The 26,794-nt window shown below is 41.2% G+C and overlaps 1 non-coding gene across 1 annotated transcript; it reads right to left on the bottom strand.

Annotated features, from left to right (window-relative positions):
* Window positions 1-24,421: 24,421 nt before the first annotated feature.
* On the bottom strand, window positions 24,422-24,549 carry LOC117714453 (small nucleolar RNA SNORA17). The gene has a single exon (XR_004607535.1). It is a non-coding gene; the product is annotated as a small nucleolar RNA SNORA17 (small nucleolar RNA).
* Between the last annotated feature and the right edge of the window lie 2,245 nt (window positions 24,550-26,794).

Genomic DNA, 26,794 nt, shown 5'->3' with positions numbered 1-26,794 from the left:
TCCTAAAAGTCAAAGCACTGATGAGTTTGGCAACCAAAACCACATGTACCTCGGATAAATTGCTTACAGACTGAGCAGGAGAAGGACAAATGGTGGGAATCGAAGCAGGGCTTGCTAAGGGAGAATCTCCTCTGTGACACAGGAGAAATTTCCCAGAATCTGTGCTGCTACATGGCTTCTGTTGTAAGAAATAGTGACTATCCACGAGGAATAAAGATATGTAAGTTTCATTCAGTCCTTTAATAAAGACATGAGGGTATTTTGGGGAAAAAAAAAAAAACAGGAAAACCAGATATTTAATAAAAATATTTTATAGTCATTTCTTCATGGTTTATATGTTTTAATTCAACTTTAAATTTCTCAGGAGATAGAATCATATACTAAGTAGAGATGATAGACGAGGTGCTGATCTGTGGGCTCAGTGCCCTTCTCCATGTCCTGTTTGGTCTCCTGGTGACCTTGCCTACATAGACCAAGTTAGTCCGATCATACAGACAGGAAAATGATGCAAAAAGTAGTTACTGACTTGGCTACCACTGACACCAAAACTCAAGTTATTCCAACTCCAAAGCCAGGCTAGAAATCACTGCCCAACCGTTCCTTCCCAGGGTGGCCTAATACTTGACCTGAGGAAGAAAAATTCACAGAAAGGACTTAAGTCTCATGGTGGTCTAGAAGTCCAGAAATCAGAGCCAGCACGAACTGCAGTGTCATCTCATTTGGCCCATCCCAGTAACCATATGTGTTATATAGTTATTCATGTGATTCTTCTGGTTCACCCCACCAATCCTGCTAAGGATGCCTCGTGTGCACTGTTACACTTGATTTTCTTTATTCTCCCTCACAGTTCTTCCCAGAGATGTTACATTTTCATTTGAACTACCATACCAACAATTTGACCCTTTTCTACTCCTAGTCTCACCCCCTGGCTTGCTACTCAAAATGGAGATAAGAACCAGCCACCATGTTACACAGAAGCATCTAAAATACGAGGATCACAGATATCACTCTGGTTTCTGTGGAAACCCCATTTCTCATCTCCAGTCCAGAACTTCCAATGTTGCATCAAAAGAGTTTTGAATACATATTTACAGTTTTCTGGTATTTGGATTGGGTGGATAGTGGAGGGCTCTGCAACTCTGTGTTCACAGTCATTGTTTGAGCATGAGCTCGCATGAGATATAGCTAGTACGAATTTCCATCAGAAACTTTGAGTCAGTAGAAAGTTAACCTTTTGTTCAAAATACGAATACGTCCCTTCACAATATATCTTTTATTTGTGTATCATCTTTCCCCAGGGGGCAGCAAGCAACATCATATGTAGCTCTTGTCTCTAAACTTTACTTCATGAGCTTAGCTTGACTACTTTTCACACCACACACACACACACACACACACACACACGCCCCTGTCATTATACAGTCAGAGTGTCAGGACTTCCTGTCTCACAACCTGATAGTTCCACAATCAAGGTCTGGCACACTAATTTCACTGGCTTCCTTCTATTCTTGCTATTGAAATAATGAAGAGTGTTCTATGGGTCTAATTTTTTTCACTCTGAATTTCTATATCGAGTTTTTATGAAATTTTTGCCTAACTGTTCAAGCTAACTCATTTTATTCAAGCAGAATTATTGTATTCCTTTCCTTCTCCAGCATAACGGAATCCTCTGACTTCTTTTATAATGAGCTGCTAAGAAATCATTTGGATTGTCATAGCTTCTGCTTTAGGATCTCCCGGTGCGTGCCTGGCTTAGCTTCCCAGTGACTACCCTGGACCACCATCTTAATTTTTTCTAATGCCTTTCATACTGCTGCCCTCTCAATTTCTATCATGTAAAAATACAAAGGACTCTTTTGGTTTCTTGAGCTAGGCAGCATCTATACCCTATGTTCCCCACCTTTTGCCATGGCCTACCTTTGTATTCTTTCAGACAGCATGGCCCTTGCTGTAACATCATGTCTCAGAGCATCCTGAAAACAAAATGGTATCCCTTGCCATGTGTGTGTTAATTCTGAACCATGTGAAAATACTGCCTTTCGGTTCACCCTTCACAGTAGTCTACACCTTCATTTTCCTTTGGTTTTTGACTTGTCTATCCAATCTGTCCCTGTATTTGAGAGGTGAGAAGAGTGGACTCTGGATGGGTGAAGCTGACTGGGGAAGGTCACAGGACTTGAGCTTCCAACTCAACTCTCAATGAAATATGCATTTTTCTTCCTCCCTCCCTTCCTCCCTGTTCCTCCTCTCACCTCCTTTTTTCTCTTTCCTTCTTACTTTTTTTCTGGGGGAAAGGAGGGTTGGAGGGCAGGGTCTTATGTAATATGCTAACAATGTAGTAAGATTGCCTCAAATTTCACACCCTCCTGTCTGCCCATTTTAAGTACTGGGATCACAAGCCCTATTGATACAGTACTGGGGATGACCCCCAGGACTCCCCCAATACTAAATAAGACCTCAACTGCCTGAGCAGCACAGCCTGCTGGCCCTTACCCAAACTCTTCTCTTTCCCCATGGACACACCTCCTAAGCCCCAATACGTTCACTTTGCATTTTATGTTTGCCACCTGGGCAGATGCAGTATTTAGGTAAGTTTTTCTTGCTCATTGAGGATGCCTCTACAGTCATAAATTTCCGATGACTTGAACTCCTGTTGGTGGCTCATCATAGATACAGAATTCTACTGCTGTGGAGCCAGTAGGCAGGGTTGGCTGTTTCTCGTTAATAGGCAGTGAGTCTTCAATAAGTAAAGAAGGTGCCCAGGGCTGACTCATGACATGCTCCAGCAGTGGGTGGAAGGGAACAAAATGTGGTATACCAGAGTTTGACTCACAGCTACCAACCTCATTCCCCTTCTCCTGTGAAGCCTCTATCTCAACTTCTCACTCAATAAGCCAAAGATCCAGGGTCACACACTGCCAGCCTACACTGTAAAGACACAACACAGCAGCCTATATCAGCTTACACCACCCTGTTAGAGTGGTGGACACGGACATGGCATTTAAGGATGTTCCTTGTCTTCCTGCCAAAAGGAACATTCTCTTTTAAGGAAGGAAAGAGAGGTGCTTATGAGATACCAAGCTGCAGATACACTCATGTAAGTGATCGAATTCCAGACATTGTTATCATAAAAGACTGGGTCAGTCTGATAAAAGCCTGCTTTTCTTGAAATAAGCAAAACTAACAAAAGAAAATCAGGTTCAATGAGGGACACCAAGTTAGTTCTTGTAATTCTAACACCAAGTGCAACCTACAAAATAAATAGAACGTTTTCCGTGGAAGTACTCAAGATGTGCTTGTGAAGACAAACATACAGCAAGGCCACAGGATTTGAAAGACATGAGATATTATACAAAGTCTGGTGCTTGTTACATAACTACTGAAAGCGTTCTGTGTTCTTCCTACTCTGCCATCCTCCTTTAGGGATAGGCACCTGATTAGGCATTCTATAGATAGGACACTTACACAGTGACAGTGTGAAAGTCAGGAACTTGCAGTGGCAAGAAGCCAAGTTCAACATAGCACCCCTCAGTGTCTGTGGCTGTTCATCATCAGCTGGGTTGAAGACATTGCTCAGTTGAGCAAAGCAAGCAGCCTTTCTCTCAACCAAACGTGTGGGTAATAATCACATACTCTCCAGCTTCTGTGGTGTGCCTGAGGAATGAGGATTAGCTGTTAACATCAGAGTGTAAGCATGTGTAGGAGGAACACTTTCAATGAACAGGACATCTGGTGAGGGTTAATTGTGGGGTTAGCAGAATGATAAACTTTGCTGTTCTTGGCCTCTTGGGGCAACAGCAGGCAGAGAGCAGAGTCATTCACACCTGCAACTGATTTAGATCCTGCCTCAGCCTGGATGACTCTCAGAGCTAGCAATAAAGCATACAATTGCATGTGGGGAACAAATAGCCTTTTTAAATTATAGCTCACAGAAGCCTTCTTCTTACTCCATGCTGCAGAACATCTGTGAATGCCCAATATGTGGATTTCTGGGAAATTAAATCCATCTTAGGAAGGACCACTGTAGCCAAGCCTGCTCTGTTCCTAATGAGGTCTAATGAGGGCTAATTTGACCTTCCTGTTCACCAGTGCTATTGAGACTGCGTGCTCAGTGCAGGCCACATGCGCACTTGTGAGTGTGTCTCCTAAGTGTTTAGGACAGCTTTTCATGGACCTAGCTAGATTATGTATTGCTCTGTTTCAGCCTGCAAAAGAATGACATTGTAGACATCTGTCAATTAGCAACTGTGCTGATTTCAGTGTAAATATTTTTTTATAGCATAAACAAGTCTCTTAGCTCGCTCTGTATTGCTCTGATAAACACCATGACCAATGGAACTTGGGGAGGAAAAGTTTTATTTCATCTTTGGAACCCATCACAAAGGGAAGTCACCGAAGAAAGTCTGAGGCAGGAACTAGAAGAGAGCAGGAATCTAGAGGCAGGAACTGAAACAAAGGCAGCAGAGAAACGCTGCTTGCCTCTCATAGCTTGCTCAGTTTTCTCTCTTACGTCATCCAGGATCAGATTCTTAGGGGAAGACTTCCCATAGCGGGATGGTCCCTTCCACATCAGCCATTAATCAAGATGCCCCAAAGGCTTTCCTACAGGCAAGTCTTATTTAGGCATTTTATCAGTGGAGGTTGCCTTTTCCAAGACAAGCCTAGCTTGTGTCAAGCTGACAAAAAATCAAATTAACCAACCAAAGGACAGTAAAGACTTTTTTTTACAACTGTAATGGTGGTGGTGGTGGTGGTGGTGATGGTGGTGGTGGTGGTGGTGGTGGTGGTGGTGGTGGTGGTGGTGGTGGTGTGTGTGTGTGTGTGTTGTCTGGTCATGGTCATGAGGAGGCACATACACATGGAGGGCAGAGCACAACCTCTGGTATAACTTCTCAGGAGACTTCCTCCTTTTGTTTGTGACAGGGTAACTTATTAGTCTTAAACTTTGCCAAGTCATGCAGCTGGCTGACCACATCTCCATTTCTCACCACCCCAGCATCAGGACCACAATACCACCCACCTCATCTGATCCTTCAGTGTAGGTTCTGACGATCAAAATGAAGGGCTTTACACTTGTGGGGCAAATCATTTCTACAGCTTTTGATTTATTTTTAAGCACATGTTTAAAGTTAAGAAATAAATCATATAGAGGAAAAATAGCTTCCTTAAAGAGCCATGTAGATATGACTCTCTTGACTGTATAGGTCATGTCCATTTATTGCTCCATTGACACAATTAGCAGAGACAGGAAGCCAGTCTTCACTCTCTAGAGTTCCTGGTGAGCATTTGATACAAACAGGAATTGGTACTATTAATCCTCTAAGAATCAGTGCTATGCTATGGTTCACAAAGCACAGACTGAGTAGGGGATCTGAACTCCAGCTCAAGCTACCTTCTCATTCCCTGTGGAAATTATGCAAGTCACTTGAGACCTTTGACTTTTTGTTTAATGGTCTAGCATGTAAAATTTGTATTTCATCAGTATTTGATTCAAAAGCTCTCTGAGGTTTGCAAGTAGAAGATAAGAAGTTGATTTATTTGTTTTTCAGTAAGGGTCTTGTTATGGCAGGCTGTCCATGGACTTGTATGCAGCTGAGAATAACTTTAAACTTCTGATCCTCCTGCCTCAACTTTTTGAGGGCTGGATTACAAGTATAGCATTATGCTTCATTTATAGGTTAGTTATTTTCCTTAGGATTGGTTATAAACGTTGGAATTAAAACTTTCACTGCACAAGAAACACCCTTTCAAATATGATGCCTTGGGGTTTAAAACAAACCAGTCATTTTATAATATGCCTGATTGGAACAAACATGAAAGCAATTACTCTGAATTAACATATGTAGGATTTGCCATAGATAAAGCCTATATTCTTTAACCAGATTTAGATACATCTAATATAGTATTATTGCTAACTATCTATTATTTTTAACGTGGGCCTTTACTATAGGGTAAATGGGGTCCCAAGTCAGCTCTACCACACGGCACAGCCGGCCACTGGGGAGGCAGGACAGGGGAAGTAGACCTCATTTACCCCACCCATGCTGTCACTGGGTAGGTGTCGGGCTTTAGAGAAGCCTCAGGACACCTTGCTGGGGGTGGGGAAGTTTAGTCTAAGGTCCCATGGACAGCCAGAGCTGCAGGAAAGCCGAACCATCTGGTTCTCAGGCTCTTGGGCCCCTAGGAATGGCTGGGAGCCGCAGAAGAGCTGAGAACAGAGTGGCCCCCCACCCCCCAGGGCTGGATCTAGCCAGTGGCTAGAAAAAGGAGAGTGCTCCAGCTAGATCCCTTGGGGATAGTCCTTGGCTTGGTCAGCACCTGGCTTGGGTTTGGTGGCCACTTTGGCAGCCAGGTCTTCTACAGGAGATTAAATGGTGGGTCTATAGGCAAAGGCCTCTACAGAGAGGGCTCCCACTACAGATCCCCGGTGAGAAGAGGCAGTCCATGGTTTTAAGACATTTATTGTCATGGCGGAAAGTGGATGAATAAAACCATGCCCCACTTCACAGGGCAGGTCTGAGGTTAAATACCTTTTGCAGGGAGGAGTATCTAGGAAGGAAAGCTTAATTGGTTAAGCCCTTCAGGCCTTTAGGTACCTCATTAAAATGGAGATCTGTCTTGAGGCTAAGTGACCACAGGTCATGTCCTCTACCTGTGGAGGGGCTTGAGGCATTGCCCTTATGTGACTGATAGCCACAAATATATGGAGGGCTGCAGCCTCGTGCCAGGAGCCTGGTGTCCAGGAACTGGGTGAAATGCCTGCCGTCCCTCAGGGTCACTGGGGTTTCTAGCCTGAGTTCAACCAGGAACCAGGCTGCCTTTCACGGTCCTACACTTCACTAAGGGTTTTGGGCTTTGTTTCTTGTCTTAAAAACCTGTATATCTTAAATAATTTTTGAACATCTATGCTAAAACCTATTTACAACATTCTTCCCACTGGCCTTATGCGACTCTATTCTGAGAGGTTTTAGTTATCTGGAGCTTCTTTATATTTGATTAGTTGCAGTAGGAAAATCACTGAACATAAAGATTTAACACACAACATGGTAACTACAAGTAATGATGAAATCTTTTAATGAAAATTTCTTTTAAAAATCATTGGTTTTGTTGCTGTGGCTTAAACCCCAGGACCTTGTTCATGCTCTAAATAAAGTGTGTGTGTCTCCAGAAAAACAACCAAAACCACTGGCACATTTATTTATGATTTCATGTCAAAAGCTGGGCACTCTGGTTCTATAGAAGAAATTTTAAGCATTCTCACCTTAAGAGAACAGCGATGCATGTGGTTATAGCCTGAAATCAGCTTTTTCACACATATGCAAACAACATCATGCTTTATACAAAATATATAATTTTATCATTTAAAAATAACTTTAAAAAAGTACAGAGAAAGCTTGCGGCGACTGCCACCTGCTTATAGCTGACTTAGATGTCAGAAGGTAAAAGGCCTTAGCACTAATGCCAGAGTGACTGAGTCATAGCACTGATTTCACAGATAATTGACAGTGCTTAGAACTGTTGCCACAGATTAAGCAGCTGCTTTGACAAATAATAAAGATGGGAAAGTTCAGCACCTTTAACTAGAAGCACCCCACTAACCTCTGAAAGATAACTGTGGATATGTGTACCAGCCTCCTAACACCTTCCCCTTGTCTTTCCAGGCACAGGGCATCAATGTGGTGTAAATCCTGTCCCTGTCATTAAGCCCTGATCACAATGTGTTTCTCCTGTTATCTCCACCATGTAGTCTGCACATTCATGTTTATGTTTATTCATGCCTTATCTTCTTCGGACTGCAATAAAATGCCTAATTTTTAAAGATAAGAAACAATTTTTTAAAGATAAGAAACTGGTTTAGTCTGCATTGTGGATATTCCAGGAAGGGACCAGCATGGGATCAGCTTCCTTCATGATATCACGAAGGCAGAGTTCACATAGAGCAGGAAGTCAGAGAGGGTTCAGGGCTAAGCTTGTTCCTGTGACCAGTATCAATGGCTTCCTAGAGCAGCATCCGTCTACCCTCTACTGTGCTCTACCTGCTGCCAGTTACAGCAATTCTCATTGGCACCACAGAACAACCCAAGCTTCTAGCACATGAACCTTTGGAATGTAATTTACATCTAAAGCATAGCATAGCCCTCATGTTTCTGCCTCAAAGAGGCTCCTCTCTAAGCCTCAGCCCTTTCATCTATAATAAATTAGAGGACATAATATGGCCTAACAACATTCAGTGATGTTCCAACAAAAACCCTACTTAATGTCAACTACTCACTCAACAGTAGTTAGAATTTTATGAATATTTATATATTTTCATGTTTTTTAAACTTTATGAGTCTTGCCTCATTTCCTCATTTTTTTTTATAACCTATGTTATGATTTCTGGACACAAACTTAAATATTTGTCAGGTTGATTAAAATGAATATGCAAAAGATACTATTTCAAAATAAAAATATGTCCTATTGAAATGACAACTTATTTAGAAAATTTTGAAAGCATTAGCTAAATTGAAAATCCTGTGTGATGATCCAAACAAAAGGAGACACAAGAATTGAAAGCATTTCAAGAATTTAACTTCTTCAGACCTTTGCAAGAATAGTAGCTAAACTGCATCTTTAAAAAAAAATTAGTTGGCTAGAATACATAACAGTAAACATATTAAAATATGCCATCTTGTCAAATTGAAAAGGAAACCAAAGTTAAAAACTCAACAATATTTTCTCTAAATGATTTGAGAAATCAAACAACTAAAATAAACTTTCATCTCTAAAGTAAGAAACGCAGGAGGATTCGAGAGGATTTCCTTTATGGTGTATTGGAGAGCTTCCCAAGCTTCAGAAAGCAGAGACTTCAACAGCTGCCTATACTGTGCAGCTCTGCCACCTTACCCATCATCTGTCATCAAAGTTAAACAGTTTAGAGAAAGGGAACATAAATTCTAACCTGAAGCCAGGAATGCCATCAGTGAGCTGGGAGGTTTATGTTCTACAGGGAGGTCACAGATTGCTGTCACAGTGATGAATGACCTAGCCCATGTCATTAACCCTGGCTCTCTGAATAATGTTAAGCAAGCTCCCCAGATTTGGCAGCTTTGCTTGCAGATTTTAGAAAATGTTTTTCTATAGAAATTCACCCCAAGTCACATTTGCATGATTTCAACATGTAAACAAATTTTTAAAATAGTAATAATCTAAACTGCCTGCCAAGTAGCTGGTGTTTTAGACAGGACAACTCTGGTCAAGAGAGGAGAAAATATCTTAGTAAATACTTCCATATCACCCATTTCAACCTCTGGAGCAAACCTCTTATTTAGTTAGAAAGGCATCTTTTCCTCCCCCATATTAATATAAGCTCCACTGAAAGTACCTGAGCTAGAGATTCCCCGGAGCGTGGGAGATCGGATGGTTTTCCCCAGTCCCAACAGGCTTGGTCATTTTAACCCGTTTGCCTCTCATCCATTTGTTACCTTGACAGAATCACAAGGGCAAACATTTGCCTGGAGGATCTGCAGTAGAGAAAATTTTACAAGTACCTTTCCTGTATGCAAACAGGTGGCTCCTGCTTACATGCCATCTGTGCATAAATTTTTGAGTTACCACAGTATTTTCAAAATGCATACAGTTTAAAAATGATATTTTTTGTTGAAATCCATATTAATAGAGAATGTAAATATTTAAGATATTAGTGGAGGTTATTGGAAAAAATAACTGGAAACCTAATGAAATGCCGTGAGGTAAATATAAAATCTCAAATGTATATTCGAAGTCACCCAAGCTGAGAATGAAGCTTAGTAGATGGAGTTCTTTTCTCACATTCTTGGAGCCCCGGGTTCTATCATCAAAACACACTAAATGGGTATAGTAGCACCCAGCACTTGGGAGCTGGAGGCACCAGGGTCAGAAGTTCAAGGCCAAGCTACTGAGATGGCTCAGTGTGTCAAGACAGATGAGAGTTCAATTCCCTGAACCCACATGTTGAAGGAAAGAACTGATGCTTGCAAATTGTTGCACATGTGCATAAAATTTTTAAAAGAAATTTCAAATTAATCCTTGGCTACACACCAAGTTTCAAAACAGCCTGAACTAAATATTCTGTCTCAAATACTACATTAAAAAAAGAGAGAGGAAAATTAATTTCTCTTTAAACATATTACATACTTCATATACTGATTAGATTTCTCCTTAAGTTACTAGTAGTAAGCATACAAATGATCAGGGAGATTTCTAGAGGACAGTGATAAATGTATAACCATATGATGTTGTGAATTTATGGACTTTTGATTTATGTGATTTAACAGGTCATCTCTCATTTAAAGGAAACTGCTCTTCTCTCTATTTGGCTAAAAAAGTAACTTTTGCTGTCCAATAAGCATCAGGATTTTTTATAACACTATACTATAGAATTATGACACGAAACTGGGCAATTCAAAAACTGTCCACATACCGAGTCAACATAAGTTCAGAACCAAGAGGCTGGCTGGTTGAAGGTGCTATAGGTGAGGAGAGGCCAAAGAACATTCTCAGGAAGAAGGAACACAATTTTAGGCCCCTGCTTCACATTCCAAAGGACCAGCCAATGGCAGGTACCTTAGTTTCCCATATTTTCATTGAGAGGTGTTTTGAGAATTCTTAATATATTCCCTATTAGCCTTAGACCAAGAAAGCATAAAATAATAATAATAATAATAAAACCTAAGTTCAGAAACTGGTGATATTGGCTTTTAAATTTGATTTTTAATGAAGGGGATAGCAAAAATAAGCAGAAAAATAGTTTTTCCATTACTCACAATCCCCTAAACTCTTAGGTAATAAAACATAGATGAACCCTGTTTCTGTTAAGAATTCAGTTAAACTTAAAAATTAACTGCCCCAGGACACATCCTGGGAGGAGCACATTTCTTAGTCCAAGGACACCTACTAGATTAACCTGCTGGATTAACATTCAGAGGAAGAAGGGATTAATATTCCTCAGACCACAGGGAAGAGAACCCACCTGCCTGTGGGGATTGCCCACGTAGACACAGTCTACAGGACTGACCAACCCTTTACACTTACAGACAAGGGAGGTCCTTGCTACCTCATTCCCCAAAGACCAATCAGTTTAAAAGTCACACTGTTCTGCCAATTATATTGTACCTAGTCACTGTTTCTATAGTACACCCCTTAAACTGTATAAAAACTGCTCTTAACTTCAACTTGGGGTTCTCTTGCTTACAATGCAAGGGAGCCCTGGTGCACCAGTATCATTAGACCTCATGTTGTTACAGCAAATTCCGTTCGTGTGAGTTTCTGGGGGAATCTGTCCCCTGGTTTTGGATTTACAGTCCAACATTTCCTTTTAAATTACCATCCTCAAATGAAGTGGCTGCACTTAATAATCATACACACACACACACACTGAGCTGAATTCTTCTATCTGTTGTGCGTGAATGTAGAAACTGTTCAACAGAATCTGGACAAACCTCTTGTGAACAGAAAACATCAAGGGTGATGCACATTTTCACAAAAACAATCCCAACTCCATTCCCTCCATCCTTACAGACATGGAGACCTTCTCTTGTGGCTCACTTTAGTCTGGGAGGAGTCATCAGTTCTCTTCAGAGAAATATGTCTGAAGTACTTGTCTGCTAAGTGCCTTCTCTTCTCACAGGCACACATTTCAAAAGTTGCTTGGGCTTCTTCTCATGGATGGAGCAGAAGTAGGGGTGTGAGTAGGAGGGGATGATTTCCATATGGATTGTTAGATAGAAAAAAAAACCACATCAAGCTGCACAGACTCTAGGGTACCACGTAAGTCTGCCTGCCCTGGTTTCCAGGGCTGGCTTCTGCAGCTCTTCAGTCTACTTCATCTCCTATCATCTTAAAAAGCAAGGCAATAAAGAAAATTTCTTCAACACTTCCGTGATCACTGTTTCTAAGGGCTTATCAGGATGGACAAAATATCTGAGCCAACTTCCCTGTCCTAGCCCCAAATCATTTTCATGTCTGAAGCTGTAGAGTGAAAAATTATAAAGACCATTTTATTAAATATACACAGGCTTTTTCTTTACCTTAGACCTGAGCAAAAGAATGCAAGTTCCAGAAAGCAGAACTGGATGTAAGATTTCAGGCCTTCACTGCCCTGGGATACATTCTGGGTGGAGGACATTATCCCTGAATCAGAGGACACTTGCTGGATTAACATTCCTCAAGCCTCAGGGAAGAAAAATAGTTAATCTGAAATAGTTGGTAAATGACAGGGTAGGGCACAGTGATGTGGTAAAACTACGTTCTTGAGAAGAATGAGTGTACAGAGTGATTTTCACATGACTCTAAATCATTTAGGGTGGGTTCCTCTGAAATGTTCCACTATTTTTATGTTATGTATCCTTGACAACCCCTCACCCCCACTTCCCACTTCCCTGTTTTGTGGTTTTTCCCCTTAAAAACCCTCCTCAGACTGACTGGCTTTGTCAAACTCTACTCCTGCGTGAGTGTGCAGCTTGACCGCTGGCTGCCAGCTCTCTTCCCTAATAAACCTCTGCCGATTGCATCTTGGAGTTTGTGGGTGGTCGCGACTTCCCAAGACTTGAGTAAGGGTCTCCCGAGTTTGGAGGTCTTCAAAGCCTACTTCCTTGTTCTAGCCTAAGATTTAGATTCCTGTCTCCAATTACTTCTTTGTTCTAGCCTAATGTCAGATTCCTGCCTGAAGCCCACTTCCTTGTCATTGGCCAATGTCAGATTCTTGCCAAGCAGCCCCAATTGTCTTGCTTGCTCCTTGATTATTTGTATCTCTTGTATTGCTAGTTCCTCAACCTAGAACTGACCTTAATACTTGCATGTAATTAAAATGGTATAAAAGCAAAAAAAAGGAGGGAGGATGGGATAGGGGGTTTCCAGGTAGGGGAAATGGGGAAATGGGATGACATCTGAAATTGAAAGGTATAGAAAAGTTATGAAAAATACTAGTTCCACCAAGAAAGCAGAACTAAATATAAGATTTTAGGCCTTCACTGCCCAGGATACTTTGTACATTCCGAGAGGGGTATATTATTCCTGAGTCAGAGGACACTTGCTGGATTAACATTCAGGAGAGAAAGGGAGGGGCTGGTTAACATTCCTCAGACCTCAGGGAAGAGAGCCCACCTGTGGGTGGGGAGAGGGAGGGGGGAGAGGGAGAGGAACATGTTTTCAAGGGCAGGAGTCAGCTTCATAGATACAAAAATAACCATTTGTCTGTGGCTATGTATCTGGCTTAAATTCTGTATTTCTATATTTCTCCAGGGAAAGCAAGTGTGAGGGTCATTCAGACTTTATTTTAGTACATATATATATACTTTATAGTTAACATAATAGCTGTTATTAGCACCTGAAAGGTTAGAATCTGTGTGTTATCAGGTGTCAGAATCAAAGTTTATTAAAAAGGATACTGATTACAGTATCTGATTAATATACTTGGGGGAAGAATCAATCAATGCTTTTTGAGAGATTACAGACTATCAAAACTGCATGGAACTTCGGAGGCTTGTATGGTATGCAGGTTCTGGAAATTGAGGAAAAACTCAGGTATATGCCTCAATATCAGTCATATAATTCAGTATATTAATTAGTTCAGTATCCACAAATGCTCAGCAATATTCTTGAGACCGGTGATTCATGACTGAATACATTATCTCTTTACACACACACAAATATGCTTCATACTGACTGAAGACAGACAGTGCAGGTGAAATTTGAAAGCAAATGGGTCATGGAAATCCTACCTCCGCAGTGCTCAAAATGGAAATAAATGTGGAGAAACTAGAGAGTACTGAGAAAACAAAGGAACTGAAGCATTCTGTGGCCCAAATGAGTGACCACCAGAAACAGGCAGATTCACTCAAAATACATATGTGGAAAATGCATGTTACCTGTGTAGTAACAAATATGCAGCTAAAGGAAGGGTTCTGGCAGATGAGACTCCATGATAGACAGAGGTCTGATAGTCTCTGTCACCAGGAGGAGGAGAAATATAAATTTTACAAAAGACCTCTGGAGGAACTGAACCCTTCAACTTTGTCCTCAGGCAAGAGAGAAACAGCACAAAGCCAGGGATTTTCACAAAGAGGAGGCACCCAAACACTATCTAAGACTGTCACCCTAAAGAACAATGGGAGAGTGGCTTCTTTTTCTGTATTTTTTATTAACATTTTTATACATTATATTTTGATCATCTTTACCTCCTCCTGCAACCTCTCTCAGGTCTGCCCAACCCCCCCCCCACCCTCTACTAATTGTGTTCATTTTCTGTCTCTGTCTCTCTCTCTCAATTTTTCTTAAAAGTAATGACATAATAATACTTATACATATGCAACAGTAGATTATAAACTAGCAGACATAGATTTTAAAGGAAATGAGACAATGAGGTAAATGTGATGATAGATAGATAGATAGATAGATAGATAGATAGATAGATGATAGACAGACAGACAGACGGACAGACAGACTAGTTGGGTGGGAGACAGAGGCCCATCGGTAGAGGAATAAAGAACCTTGAGAAATTTGCCATCCTAATGAATGCTAATAAGTCTGGTTTCAGAATCTGAGCACGGCTGAGAGGATTGCACAGCAGAGGGTCAGTGAAGAATGAGAAGGAATTTCTAGTGAAGTGCTGGTGAAGGGAGTTACATTTGGATAAGTCTTGTCCTCTACTTTCTGCTTTCTATGAGACAACAAGAACCATTTCATCTTGGCATGAGCAGCATCTACATAATAAACACAAAGTGACCATGAAAGGAAAAAGAGGGTGGATCCACGCAGGGATTTGGAAAACGAGAAACCACTCAGTGCTAAGGTCTTGGGCTGACTTTCTGCTTCATGTCATTCAGATCCTGTGCAAATGAACAATATAAAAACGCAAAAAGGAAATGAGCGTGGAAACCTTAACCTTAAGTCACATTCCCCAACCGACAGGACGGGCAGGGTAGGATGGCCAGACCCAGCACTTCTAAGAACATAAAAGCATAATAAAAACACATAAGCCTCAGAATAATCACACAATTGAAGCCCAGAGGGGGAAGCTAAGCCTTCTTTCCTCCATGAGCAGCAGTGAAGACACCATCACCCACAGCATCTAACAAGATCATATTAGGACTTGGGATGGTTTCTTCACCTGTTAGGGAGAAGGATTCTCACCCTCTGGTATCAGTAGACACTGTGTGGAGAAATGTCTTGGGTCTTCACCCAACCACTAGCACCAGAACAATCCTCACCCTTTGGAGATATTAAGGATGAAGAAGGACTTCTGCAGAACTAGCATCTATCCAAAGGTCATGTGGGAAAATGCAGTTCACTCTTACTGAGCCCACACCTGGTGTCATGGTGGTGTGGAGGCAATGAAGCAATGCCCCTCACTCCTACCACTAACTGGGGTAAGAATAGTCTAGCTGAAGGAGATTTAAATAAGAAAATGCCTCTGAGCACAAGGCATAATGCTCAACTTTCAGAAATGTTGTATTCTGCATACCCATGTAAGAGGATGCAAAGCTAGAAGAGAAAGGCATCTCCATTAATATGGTAGCTGTGGGATGACTTCCTATCAAATGCTTGAGGCAGTCTATGAAAAACTTCAGAGGGCATGCCTGCTCTGCTCTGGGCTAACTTACCATGGGCTGCCCTGGCGTAACTGAAAGGGTGTCACATCACCATTTCAAGAGCGGTTTTAGACTTCCAATCAGCCAATAGGCTTCAGTGTTGTCACAATGGACTATAGCAAAAAGAATAGTGAAGCCAAACTCTCTGTGAGAAATGATGTTTGCAATAGCCCAAGATGAAGAACATCAAAAATAAGGACATATACAGACAGAGAAGCTTCTAGTGTCTGTATATCAGCAAATAGGAATCATAGCCTACTTCCCACTTACATTGGTTTCTATTATTTATTACCAAACCTCTGAATTTAACATGGCAAATCTTAAGAAACAACTACTTCATAATAGATACATAAATTACTAGAATGTGAATCGGACAGTATTGACATTGCTGTCATTAAATTTGGCATTCACAAGACCAAGATGAAATATCTTCTGGGCTGTATTAGAAACATGATCAACATATAATAATAGAAAAACACTTAAAATCGAGAGATGGGAGCTCTGTGTAAGAATAAAAATACTACAATAAAGCACAAAAATGATTTTTAAAATGCCTTTGACATAAGCTCATCCATCAACCACACTTAAAAGAAAATAATCATTGCTCATTATCAATAGAAAATAACTAAATTTGCATCCACGGAGAAAAAAGGGTGAGACCAACAGAGTGGAATATTGCATATTATAGAAGTTTTCTGAAGTCATTATATATTACAAGAATGCCAGAAACAAGTCAAACAGTATATGACAAATAAATTTTTGAAGGAGTAATAACTCAGAACTTCCTATAATCAATGGTAAATATCAGTGCATAGACCTCACAGCCCAGAAAACCACACAGACAGGGACTGCACTCTCTGCACTATGTCTTTTCTTTCTCTTAACCAACTACATTTAATCATTAATCACAAATAACCACAAAAAAAAAATGTAAAGAAAGGGTCTAATCCAGAAGGCAGAAGAGTGAAGTATCTGCCACACCCAGGAACACAGGTGACTACACCAATGGACTTCTCAACAGAAGCCAGCAGAGGGAAAAGAAAAAAAGAAGTGAAAGAATCAACATTTTGAAAGAAAGAGAAATGTCAGTCAAGACTTCTAGATTAAGAATTCTATATACTTTTGCTATTGCTGTGATAAAATATCTTAACAAAAGCAACTAAGAAGTTGTCTTTAAAATATAAATAAGAAATTCTGAAAGATAATACAAAGCCTGAGGAAATCCATCCCCCAAAAGAGTGTTGTATAGAAGATATTAAAATAAGTTCTTCAGAAAGAATAAGCATGGGAAGTCCTAAATCTAGATAACAAAGGAAACGTAAAGCCATCAATTAATAAATGCAAGCAAAACTGAATAGTAAATGTTTATTTGCTTGCTTACTTGCTTGTTTCTTGGAACAATAAAACAAGCAGTTCACTAAGTGAAGTCAGCATGCAAATTAAGAAAGTCACCAATGGCACTGCCATTGAAACAGAAGGGAATATGTGACTATATGGTCTTGTACTACACATGGAATTAGGTGGCACTATCATTTTAGTAGAGATTCAGTTACTTCAAAACATTCATTATAATTCCTGAGATAAATATAAATTTTGATAAAGACGTGCATAGGCTGTGTATGACACTTGTATGTTTATAATTCTAGCACTGGGGAAATTGAGACAGGGGCACCAAGAGTCTGTGGTCATCCTAACCTACATTATGGTATTCTATCTTACAATAAAAACAAACTATATTTTTAAAATACAGTAATGCTTGCCCTAGTTGCTTTTTCTTTTGCTGTGATAAAATCCCTTAACAAAAGCAACTAAGAAGATAAAGGAGAAAGAGGTTATTCCTGCTTATGTGTCAAGGGTTCATCGTCACAGGGAAATGAAAGTGACAGGAGCTTGAAGATGTTGATCAAATCACCTCCACAATCAGGAAGTACAGAAGGAATGCATGCTGCTGTTCAGCTCTGTTTCACTTCTTATTCAGTTCAAGATCACAACAATCACACCATCGAAAGGTACCAACCACAGTGTGTGGGGCTTTCTTCTTGCCTACATATTCACAGGACCTTTCTGTATAAAAGATACCAGAAGTAGAGCTGTTACTATGATATACCTGACTATTTGGTTTTCAGGCCATTGGATCGTAGTTGTGGCTAGAATTTGCAAAAGTTGTAGTATTCACCCATTGCTTCCTTGTACTGACTGTGGATATAACATGACTAGCAGCTCTAAGATCCTGACATCTTAACTCTGCTCACCAAGATGTATCTTGGAACTGTGTGTCAGAATAAAGAACATTTCATCACAGGAATAGAAAAGTAACTAAGACAATGCACTAAGGAGAAAATGCAATTCTTACAGCTCAACAGCAATCTCTAAAGTGACACTTCCTCCAGTAACTTCATAATCAAACAACCTAAACACCATCTTGACCTGTGTTGAGATGGCACACCACTAACTTCATCAGTTTACACACCATCTGAAGCCTATCCCATAAAAGCTGGTTCAAGATTCTGTACCACCTCCAGCAAAGTATTCAGGAGGATGATGGGATAATTGTGTGTGTGTGTGTGTGTGTGTGTGTGTGTGTGTGTGTGTGTGTGTGTGTTTTACTGGTATAAAAGAAGTACATTGAGGTCAGATCTATAATATGAATTACCAAGTTCAGAAGTTAGAAAATGTTTAGCAGGTGAGTTCTTGGAATAATTCAGCTGAAATTGTGAGAGTCAGCGGTACAGTTGAGAAATTAAAGAAGAAGAAATGAGAGCATTGATAATGGCATATGTGCAGGCCCTCTGACAGGAGATGCAGATGGAGAAAACATGAATCTATGTTGATGAGTCAGAGCTGAGAGAATTCCTACAGTCTTAGGAGTCAAGCTGAAACCAAGGCATGGCAGAAGGATAAGGGTAACTCTTTTATAAATTAAATCAAGACAGACAAAGCTTGGGGTTGACCATGATGAATGCAGAACCAAAGAAGATGAGCGTTACTGGGGTGAACTCAGAAGGAGGGGAGTGCAGGCATTCCCGTTAAGATTTTCTAGTTGCTGGAGTCACAAGTCCAGTTCTTAGGCATCTAAAAGTAATTTACTTGATAAAGTTCAAGGATTGCTTCTGTGAGCAGCCCTGCCTGAGTTCTTTTGATAATGATCAGCTTGTGTCTCTCAAAAATTAAGTTATTATAGCATTTATAACCTGAAAAAAAAATCTTAGTCAAATGTTACACGAATGCAATTAAGAAATTATTAATGTTAATTTTGTTTCAAAACTACAGAAAACAGACTTTTTAAATTCATATGATGTACTCATACATATGCAAACATGCACAATGAGACTTTAAAGGGCATTATCCCTATCATTCTCTGTTATGCTCCATCATTCTCCACCTTATTGACTTGAGACAGGATTTCTCACTGAACATAGAACCAGGTAATTGGTCAGACAGGAAGCCACAGTGATTCTTCTGTCTCAAAGTCCTGGAGCTGTGGGTGTATGTGGTCATATTCAGTTTTTTATTGGGGTGTTAAACTCTGGTCCTCATTATCATACAGCACATGCTCTTACCTGTGAGACATCTTCCCAGCCTGCCTTTCTGTTCATTTGAAAGATAATTCATACTAAATTTATTTTTGCCTAGAGTTTACATAATTTTGCATAAAGATACTGTTTGTAATATGCCTGAGTGTGGCATGAAGACCTTAGTTCTGGTCTCCAGAATTCATGTGTCATAGTTAATTTTCATTTTGACACAGCCCAGAGTCATCTGAGAAGAAATCCTTGTTGAGGAACTATCTAGATCACAATGACCTGTTGACTTGTCTGTGAAGGGATGTCTTGATTGTTAGTTGATTAAACAACCTCAAGTCCACTATAGGTCCTACCATCCCTACGCAGATGTGCTGGGATGCATAAGAAAGCAAGCGAGCCAGCAAGCAATTTCCTGTCCCTTACTTCATTCAGTGACAGACTGTGACCTGTAAGTGTAAGCCAAATAAGCCAATTAACCTTTTTTCTTCCTTAGATTGTTTATAGTCAAAGTGTTTTATCACAGTAACAGAAAGGATACTAGAACAGCCCATACAGCTGCTCACAACCACATGGATCTGTAACTCTGGGGAAACAGAGAGATGGCTACAGCAGCCAACTGGTCAGTTCTGGGTTCAAGAAAGAATGTGAAGATGAATGGTGGAAGGCACCTGATGTTTACCTATAACCTCCATGTTCAGGCACACACATGCACATACACACACATGCACCAGCAAACAAATATGCACAGGTAACATGCACACACACACACACACACACACACACACAAAGAAAACGACTTTTAAAAGTTTACAAGTGTGTGAATTTTACTTTACAGGTGACTGTTTCCACGCTACTCATTCTTAAGGAAGAACAAAGGGCAGGTCTGTTGGACATGAACCATTTCCTCTTTCATGTCTGCTCTCTAGTCCTCATTCTTGCATTTTATCAATCTCTGTCATTTGTCTTTTTGGGTTTTCATGGCCCTAAGTTCTCATCACCCAAAATTGTTAAACCCAAACCCACAAAAAAAGTTGATGCAGCTTATCATCAGGCCTGGTTTTATCTGGCTTGCTGCTCTGTAACAGACCATCTTGAGTGTCGCCTCTTATGAATCTACTGGATCCAAGCCTCACATCATATTCATCATACTATCACACTTTCAGAGCAAAATGTAATGGTAGTTTTAGGATAACAATCCCACGCTTAAGATATATTACAGAGGTCACAGAATAAAGAATTCCCATTCCCATTCCCATCTTGGTGATACTACATAGTCTAGAGCCAGATGGCCAGAGGTGCAGAGTAAATAATGTTGGGTATCTTCTTTTGACTGACTGAATGAAAAAGAGTGGAGTATCTTAATTCTCTTTCAGGAAATAACATGATGGGAATCATGGGCTTCTAGGCATCATTTAAAGAAATAGATCCCCTTAGAAAGAATAAAAGTACTATATTTACTTCATCCAGCAGGCACTTGAACTCTAAGATGGATAAGAAAGATGGTACTCAAAAGCAGATGGCAGTCACGCAGTCACTGGAATTGATAAAGCATAACTTATCTATTTTACCAGAAAAAAAAATCTCCTAAAAAAATGAATCCTCTTATTTTCTAGAACATAATATGTAAGACACATCTTAATTCTAACTTCCTCTCAGTGGCAGTGACCCCTCCTGCCCTCTGCATTTTATAAATTATTGACAAAGCATCAGGAAGACTCTATTGTACACCGGCTAATTGGGCCCTGTGGTCATTTCTCAACAGCCTGAGAAGTTGGATGGTTTTGGGAGGTCTCTGCTGAGGTGCTAGCCCCACATTCTGAGAGTTTGAACAAGTTTTTCTTTTTCTATTTGTTTTTAAGCACAAACGTTCCAAGACTGGGACTTGGCAAAGAATAACAAGGTTGACAGATTTGCTTGCTAAGGAAAAAAAAAATGAGACTCAGAGTTGGCATTTCATATGGAATTCAATTTGAAATGTATATATAAGAGCAAAAATAAACATTGGCTAATTTTTAGATGAAAGTAAAATGAGCATTCTATATACAAAATTAATCTGTTATGAAGAAACTTGTAAGAGTGAAAATGTCAATCTAAAATATCATCATTATCGGACAGTGTCTTGTTACATATGTTGTAGTTTTAAAGTGACATCAGACTTAAACATTTGAGAAGCCTTCCTTCTGTCTGTGTAGAAAAAAAAAAAAACAAGGAGAAAACCCTGTTTTCTCTGAACTGATTTGATGTAAAAGACAAGGCTGTGGCTTGTTTTGGGTCAGCTAATGGAACATTTGGCAGTCCCTGTTGGAGTTGTGTATTGGGTGAGACCTGTGATATCAGAAGCTGTTCTATCAACTTACTTCTATTTGTATACAGCACTGTGACCAAAAGGCATTGTTCACAGGGAACTCCATGAGACTGAGGTGCTAGTTCTTTGCACGATTTGCACAATGGAGGCAAATCCAAACAAGTGCACACCACACACTTGAATCAATTTAATAACCACAAAGGAACTTTTGAAGTATATATAGGCATTTTTTTCTACACAGGCTAAGAAATGAACAAACGGATAAAACAGGGCTTCTATTACTTTGCAGTTGCCCAAGTTTCTTTCCATTTGTGGTACATGTATGTGTGTCTGCTTATACACATGGCATGTGTGTATGTGAGTGTACATAAAAAGGGAAATAGATGGAACCGTGTGTTTTTGTTTTCTATACAAAATTTTCCTTTAAAAATACCACTAGGGGCTGGGGAGATGGTTCAATCGGTAAGAGTACTTGCTGAATAAGAATGAGAATCTGATTTCCTGCATCAATGTAAACAATGAGGCATAACACGTGGGCCTGTGACCTCAGCATTGGGGGGCAGGGTGAAAGAAGGATCATTGGAGCTCATGGTCTGCTGCATTATATAAAAACCTGCAAGCCCCCAGTTCAGTAGGAGACCATGACTCAAGGGAATAAGGTGAGACACCGTAGAGGAAAACACCTGATTACCTCTTACACACATCCTCTCTCTCTCTCTCTCTCTCTCTCTCTCTCTCTCTCTCTCTCTCTCTCTCTCTCTCACACACACACACACACACACACACACACACACACACACACACATACACATACACACACACATGCACACACACACACCACATGGAGAAGGAGAGAGACACTCAAATCTATTCATGTACACACATGCATACCATATACAATTAAAGAATATTGTTTTATTGTTTATGGTGACAAAGTACCTAAAACAGTTATTGTTAGAGAGAAGGCTATTTAGCTCTAAGAGAAAGAGAGCATCAGGTCCCCAAAGAAAGGGTATAAAGAACAATAATGAACCAGCTGAAGACTGTGAAACAACTCTTGGTCAAGATATAAAGATACTGGGGCCAGTAAGAAAGCTCAGTTGGTTAAGTTACTTGCTGCCAAGCCTGACAACCCGACAACTCAAGTTCAGTCTCCTAGACTCATGTAGTTGAAGACAACTGATACCTAAAGTCTACCCTGATTTCCACATGTACTCGGTCACACACACACACACACACACACACACACACACACACACACACACACACCAATTAATCAGTAATGAAAAATGTTAGATATTGTGTGTGTGTGTGTGAATTTCACATTATGCACCTCAATCCCACTCATCTTCCCAGCCTCCAGTCATCCTCCACCCTTATAACAACCTTCCCAACAGAGAAAAAAAAATGTCATTGTGAAAGCAGTAGTATGTCATAGTGTGTTCCACAGTGTACACACTTCTTTGCTTACAAACAATGACTCTCTGGTCTGGTACAAGGCCTTTAACTTCTACCACTCTATCGATACCGGAACCTCCTAGACCTCATCTTAGATATCCTGTTGTTGCCCCCATGACATTTTGAATCTGAAAGACCGCCTCCTTTATGCATTCTGGCAATTCATTGATGGGGAAGTTGTTGAGGTGGACCAATTCAAGTCCCTGGATCTGGGCCTGAGAGGTATCTGAACTGATGAGCCTGTCAGCTCTGCTGCTCTAATGCCCTCGGGGTGGCTAACCTGCAACTATATCTAGGGTCAGCTCTACTGTACTGACAGGCACAGTGCAGGACCTGCTTGCTCTCCAAATGCTACAGTAGGTGCACTTGCTAAGGCAGCTCTCTTGCTTGATGACCTCGGAGCCAGTTTCCTGCCTGCCTCAGGTGGCAAGGGATGAGGGAGGGGTGCATCTCACCCTTGCCCATGTCACTGCACAGCAAATAAGTGTTGGGGCCAGCTTGACTGTACCCATGCCACCAGGGTCAGCTCTACTGCTCTGCCCATATGAGGAGCAGGGCCCACTTTTCCAAGTGTTTCTTCAGCTGATGTTGAACAGGAAAAAGAATGGAGGGGAGCATCCCACCTCATGGAAGAAAAGCAGCATGGCCAGCTCTTTGCTTACAAAGAATGACTCTCTGGTCTGGTACAAGGCCTTTAACTTCTACCACTCTATCGATACCGGAACCTCCTAGACCTCCCATTTCTTTGGGAGCAGCTCACTAGAATGCCTTCAATGTGCAGGCCTGCTTTCTCTACCTCTGCATCCCACTAGGGGTGGAGTCAGCTCTCCTGCTATCAAGCCCCCACAGTCAGCTCTCTCCCAATGCCCAGGTGAAGGGTAGAGCCAATTCCATACAACCTTCAGACATCAACATGTCCCCAGGCAGAAGGCCAGACCAGGGATATCTGCCTGGTCTTTGGTGGTAACAGACCCCTGCTACTGCATGGCCATGGACTGAGATGTAGCCCCTGGTGGTAGCATAACTCAGGACCCCACTATGGTCCCAGGTGGCATCACCAGCTACTCACAGAAGTTTGTTCCTCACCCGAAGTTTCCAGTTCTGCTTCTGTCCATGGTGCCCACATTCTTTTGTTTCTTTTTCTCTTCCATTTCTCTACCATTTACTTGCTCCTCTTAGTGGAGCCTGGGATTGTCCCAGGAGTGGTCTCAAGAGTGCTATGACTTGTTGGTGCATTACGGCACCAGGAAAGATTAAATACCTTGGGACTTGTCTGCTCCTGCAGGCCTATGCAGTGACACTAGACTGAGGGTAATCTCAGACTAGCTCCATGTCCAGGCAGACCCCATGGTACTTTCGTGGTAGTCATCTTGAGCTCACTCTTTGCCTACCTGAGTGACCCCATATGAGCTTCGTCTGTTTTGGGCTTATTTCCAAATGGGTTTGGGCCCCCTTTATGCTCTGGAAAACCATCTGACCTATGCAGTGATGAACAATGATCATCTCGGGCTCACTTTGGGGGGGGGGATATTAGCCAACTAATCATTTAAGTGTTCACAGGTCAGAACACTGAGCATAGACATGACTTTTCTCTGCCACCTACTGGTGCACAGCACACACTCAGCGACACACCTGCATTGCCTCTAAGAGCAGGAGGCAGTTAGTACAATTTTTTTTTTTTTGATGTAACGATAATGGCAGTGGTTGATTTCAAATGGGCCAGCCCAAGGTCTCACAAAAGAACATAAGGGACAGTGATGACAGTGGTCCACAGAAACTAACTCAGATTAAATAACTTCATATTTTTTTTCCTTAGGGAAACATTGCAGAATATTATTGCCTTTACTCCAATAGCCTTTCCAAGTTTAGGGGTTCTTAAATATTCACACATATGTATATGTGTGTATATATGTATACTGTTGCATCTTGCACATATAATTAAGCCGGATTTACATAAAATGGACTCCTAAGAAACACATGGCCCTTTCCAAGAACTGTCCACCCTGAGATAGGGTTCTGGTTTGCTTCTAAAATGTATGGTTTTGTTCTGGAGAGAAGGTTCAATTCCTGACACCCACATGGCAAATCACAACTACCTATAACTCCAGTTTCAGGGCATGCAACATCCTCTTCTGGCTTTCATGGGAACCAGGCACACATGTGGTGCACAGATATACTTGCAGGCAAAACTCTCATATACATAAAATAAATATTTTTTTATTTAAAGAGTAGATTATTGCTTGCTTTTATTAAATTCTGACTGCATAATGTCCCATAGACTCATCGTAATCCTTCTCTTTAGAGAGCATAAAACAAAGACTGCTGCTGGTGTGAACACAAGAAGCCACTCGGTTCTCTGGCCTTTATCAAATGCTTCATATTGCAATACTGCTCACTAGCTTCATGCTTGTTATAGCAAGGTATGCTTTAGACCGTAATGTCTTTTTGTCTGTTTTAGCTTCTTTTAATTTCCTGTAAAATTGATGTTTTATTTTGGTTAGCAGTTAAGGAGCTCTTAATGATGAGTAGGGACAAAGGAAGTGTGGGGCTGTAGTGGCCGCTTGTGGGAGTGGGTCCTGTTGAGCTTAGTTGTGGATTCCGCATGTCTGTCCCCCAGGTGGTTGAAACCGCAGCTGGGGAGCAGAAGTGTGTGAATTTGACTGAGTTCACTCGATGCTGGGCTATGAGAAGCCACGGGGCTCTGCCCAGGACTGGAGAGGTCTCAGCCTGAAGTCCCGCAGGGGCAGAGCTCCTGGTTTGGGGGTCTCCGGGCAGAAGCGGCTAGATGGGGAGACTGCTGGTCTCTGTCCTTGGGCTCCCAGAAGCGGCTGGGGACTGCAGAAGGATGAGATAGAATGGGCATATAGGCTGGACCTGCAGCAGCCAAAAGAGACGAGAGAGATGAGAGGGAGAGAAGAGAGATGAGAGGGAGAGAAGCTCCGGCACTGCCTTGTGGAGTAGAGACTCTGGGTTGAAGTGACTCACTTGGCTGGGTCATTGCTGGCTCAGCTCCGTGCCGGGAACATAGAGAAGTCTTCTAATGGCAGATTAGGCAACATCGATGGCGGCTTATTAGTTAAAGGCCTTCTCCATAGGAGCAGGGCCCCAACGACATGAGGAAGTCCATGGTTTTAAAAGGTTTATTGTCATGGTGGAAAGTGGATGAAGCTGTACCCCTTGGTCCTCAGGGTGGGCCTGAGTTAAATAGGGAGAGAGAAGGGTCTGAGAAGGAAAGCTTAATTGGCCATGCCCTCTGGCCTTTAGGAGATCTCTTGAGGCTCTGAGGCCTGTAGTCACGCCCTCTACCTGTGCTATGTGACACAAACCTCTCTTTGGGAGGGGCTATAGGGGCATTGCCCTACGTGACTGAAAGTCACGGATCAATGGAGGTCTTCCGCCTCATGTCAGGAGCCTGGAGTTTGGAAGCAAGGCTAAACACCTGTGGTCCCATTAGAGTCCAGGGTTCGAGGCCTGTGCTCAACCAGGAACCAAGCTAGCCTTTCATGGTCCCACAAGGAAGGGTCATATTTAAGATAAAATTATGAATTAAAAAGGGGGGAAATAAGATGGATGAAATTATTTGAAAAAAAAAGGATGCAAGTATATTTTCATATAAGTTCTCTGGATTGTTTTTACATGCCCAGATCTTAAATGACCAGTGTGTCTCAATATGAGAAGTCAGTAGACTTTCAAAACAATACTTTTCAAGAAAGAAGCACATCAAAGAGTATATTTAAAATCATGCCAACCTTAATTTGAGTATATGCTGATTTCATTTTACTGATTAAATCTAAATAAAAATACAGCTAAAATTTCTCAAAATCCTTACCAAGGCTCATCCCATGGAGAGTATCTCCATCCATGGCTTAATGAAAAGTTAAAACGGGAGTTTGTCACAA

This window comes from Arvicanthis niloticus, chromosome 8 (assembly GCF_011762505.2).
Source record: "Arvicanthis niloticus isolate mArvNil1 chromosome 8, mArvNil1.pat.X, whole genome shotgun sequence".
NCBI lineage: Eukaryota > Metazoa > Chordata > Mammalia > Rodentia > Muridae > Arvicanthis > Arvicanthis niloticus.
This window is presented reverse-complemented; position numbering and strand designations above follow the sequence as displayed.